Here is a 3,890-nt window from a genome sequence, read left to right as displayed (position 1 = left end):
GAATGCACTGAATCCTTCAGTTATGGAGGACATGGAAGGAACTAGGTCAAACATATTAAACATTCAGATTACACAGTAGGTTTAAGCCTTATATAGCAGGTCTTAACTGTTTCGCTAGATGGCAGTGAGTAGAAGGAGGGGAATGCCCGACCGCTGGGCCAGTCATGCACAGCTTTCCTAGACTGACATATACTATTTATTTTAGGTGACCATGGTTTGCAATGGACTGGAAAGCCAATTATTTCCTGTGTCGACACTTTATGGCTGTAGTCAGCCTAATTGTTCTTGTTGTTGAAATATAGACATTTCAGCTACTGCGCTGTCGAAATGAGAAGTGATTCTAAAGCATAAAGTAGCCTAATTGCATTTTTCCCTTGCTGATATGCAAATTTATATCGAGTTAATTAAATGTGATTGCAAATGACAGTTCAATTTGTGATTGACTTGGAGACTTCGTATTGCTCTTGAGAACACTTTCTCAAGTAAAACAGTTATTTTCTTCCTTCAAATCAACATAAAATCTCACGAATCACTGTTCCGTTTTCATTACGCCACATATTGAATGTATAGTTCGACTACTGTACCGTTTTATAGGTTATTCTGGAAGTGGTTTTTAGGGCACTGTGGGGGGGTATCGGCTATTAGCAGATGGCAGTACCGGTTGTGCATTGTTTTCATTTTGCTTCTCATTTGTCTTGTGTAATTGGATAGGGCAGTCCGTATCCGTCTCTGTATGCATTTCTCTCTCTCACACACACTCTCTGTCTCTCTCTCTCTCTCTCTCTCTCACGCACACTCTCCGTCTCTCTCTCTCTCTCTCACGCACACTCTCCGTCTCTCTCTCTCTCTCTCACGCACACTCTCCGTCTCTCTCTCTCTCTCACACACACTCTCCGTCTCTCTCTCTCTCTCTCTCTCTCTCTCTCTCTCTCTCTCTCTCTCTCTCTCTCTCTCTCTCTCTCTCTCTCTCTGGTTTATTGCCACTCTGACATCAGAACTATTGCAGTTGAAGGCTTTCGCTCCGACAGGGATATATCATTGTCAGCTACTATTTCCCAGAGGCTTTTTACACACCATATCAAGGTAACAATTGTCTATTCATTTTTAGAAAAAATGTGCGTAAATATGTAGTTCTGCAACCCTTGGGAACGCACGATATGAATGCGGTCTTTGGGACAAACTGTACAGTAGCCTTTACTGTCTCAGCCTAATATAATTATCTGTCACTGCAAGATGTCTCAATTTGTAATATTGTGACGCTCTGATATTGACACGTGAAACGACGTTATCCGAAGCCAGAATCGCGGTTTTTCCGAACTTCCACCAAGAACTATCGGACGTAGATTGAAAGGGACCGTGTAGGCTAACATTTGCACCAGGCACAGCGCGGTGCCGCACACATCATCGCCACCATACATCGTTAAATACGTGCAGTAGGCCAGGGGATAAACGAATTCGGGAACATATTTAAACGTCTTGAAGTAATTGTACCATCTGCGTTTGTACCATCTGCGTTTGTTTGCTTTTTCTTTTATTTTGTATTGCTGAGCTGAGGTGTTTGCTCGCATGACTCTGTTTATAATAAAGCGACCGACTGGTCTCGAATTGGTAAAGCAACGCAAAGTAGCATACCGAAGTTGAATAAAAGTAACTGGACTGACGCGCAGCGGGCTGTGATTATATCCTACAGAACACATCATTCTCTCTGATTCCATTCACCGTATTGATGTTTCCGTGGCGTACAGTAGGTCCCTACTCCCGACAGATGTCCACACATTACACATATTGATCTATTGTTTTGGGAGCTGCGGGGCTAAGAGCCAATGCAGTGACACCGGAGAGTCTCAACAACCTCCAGCACAGAGGGCAGCGTAGCACTGGTATTATATTCTGAATTCCATCATTTTACATTTGTATTAGGATGTATTTTAGCATTTTATGTAAATACCTTGTTGAATTTATAATGCACAAATTGATTCATATAATTCATGATTTGAAACTGAATTGAATTAATATTGCAGTCAGCATTAAAATGCAATATTTATGAATATTCAAATTCAATATTTATATATTCGGTTTCAATATGCTAAATTATATATTGCATTCATTGTCTGTATATCAAGTTTACAAACTTAGTATTTCAAGTTTATCAAGTTTCATATATTCAACTTCTCAGAGGCATTCAGATTGAGTTTTTAAATTCAGTTCTCTAAATTCAGATTCAAAACCAGAGAAAACACCCTGGTACTTTGCCTGCCAGGAACGGTATAGGAGAACACAGAATAAAACCCTCTCTGTGGTAAAAAAAAACAACAACTTTTGTTTAAAGTTCAACAAACGTATTGTCTTCCTATGAATCCGACTCTTGCTTTTGAACCGTTTTGACTATAAGTTATTATGACCCAATTCCCGAAACACACAGGCTGCCACCCTGCTGTTTGCATGACAGGCAGTGCTCATTCTTTATCATTCATCTCTAGGCATAATTGATCACAATCGTATTGATCCAAATATGAACTGTCTTGGAGAGAGAGCCATCCTGTATATATACTATAGGCCTACACCCCCCCCCCCGACACCCCGATTCTTTATGTTGTTTTGACCTTGTGCTCACATAATCAAGTCATGATGTTCTGATCCGTTATAAGGTGTGTAATATAAGCCTCTCTGTGTTTGTGCTGTAAAAGTAGAAGGCTGACTACTTTTATTTTTACAATGCTTTGTGATTAGTCCTAAAGCATTGAGCCATAGGCCTTATTAATTGCGTGAATGCTGCGTGCAGGATTGTTATCACTGCCTGGGTTTTAATTGGAATTTGGTTGTAAAACCTATCTGGAACTCTTTCGCATTAGTTTGTCAAATAACCTAAAAAATAAATTAAATAGTAGAAGAAGAGTTCATATCTAAGTGTTTTAAAATAACTTGAAACCCTAATTAGCATGGCCAGAACACGTATCTGCTTCTATAAAACATGGAAACACTGAGTAGCATGGCCAGAACACGTATCTGCTTCTATAAAAATGGAAACACTGAGTAGCATGGCCAGAACACGTATCTGCTTCTATAAAACATGGAAACACTGAGTAGCATGGCCAGAACACGTATCTGCTTCTATAAAAATGGAAACACTGAGTAGCATGGCCAGAACACGTATCTGCTTCTATAAAACATGGAAACACTGAGTAGCATGGCCAGAACATGTATCTGCTTCTATAAAACATGGAAACACTGAGTAGCATGGCCAGAACATGTATCTGCTTCTATAAAACATGGAAACACTGAGTAGCATGGCCAGAACACGGATCTGCTTCTATAAAACATGGAAACACTGAGTAGCATGGCCAGAACACGGATCTGATTCTATAAAACATGGAAACACTGAGTAGCATGGCCAGAACACGGATCTGCTTCTATAAAACATGGAAACACTGAGTAGCATGGCCAGAACACAGATCTGCTTCTATAAAACATGGAAACACTGAGTAGCATGGCCAGAACACGTATCTGCTTCTATAAAACATGGAAACACTGAGTAGCATGGCCAGAACACAGATCTGCTTCTATAAAACATGGAAACACTGAGTAGCATGGCCAGAACACGTATCTGCTTCTATAAAACATGGAAACACTGAGTAGCATGGCCAGAACACAGATCTGCTTAAAGGGCGTAAAGCTTCTTATAGGCTACGAACCATTTGCCTTCTTTACAGCATGCCAGGCTCATGAATGACCTTAAACATGCATATTTATCCTTTTTAATTGTATTATATTTGATTTAGCAATACACTGTACTATAATAGTATGTATTTCACAGGCATTTCATCCCTTATTCTGTGACAGTGAGACTCATTTGATATTGATGAGATTTGAGTCCAGAGCTAAACTGTATT

The 3,890-nt window shown here is 39.9% G+C and overlaps 1 protein-coding gene across 2 annotated transcripts in view; it reads left to right on the top strand.

The window, feature by feature from the left end:
- Positions 1–928: 928 nt before the first annotated feature.
- The window catches only part of pcbp4 (poly(rC) binding protein 4), a 189,876-nt gene continuing 186,914 nt past the window's right edge, over positions 929–3,890 (top strand). For both annotated transcript variants that reach the window (XM_052474143.1, XM_052474144.1), the window contains exon 1: positions 929–1,083. The gene's annotated coding sequence lies outside the window, so the exon portion shown is untranslated. The remainder of the gene's footprint in view (positions 1,084–3,890) is intronic.

This window comes from Oncorhynchus keta, chromosome 21, assembly GCF_023373465.1.
Source record: "Oncorhynchus keta strain PuntledgeMale-10-30-2019 chromosome 21, Oket_V2, whole genome shotgun sequence".
Taxonomy (NCBI): domain Eukaryota; kingdom Metazoa; phylum Chordata; class Actinopteri; order Salmoniformes; family Salmonidae; genus Oncorhynchus; species Oncorhynchus keta.
The sequence above is the reverse complement of the archived record's forward strand: the minus strand, read 5'-3'. Positions and strand labels throughout refer to the sequence as shown.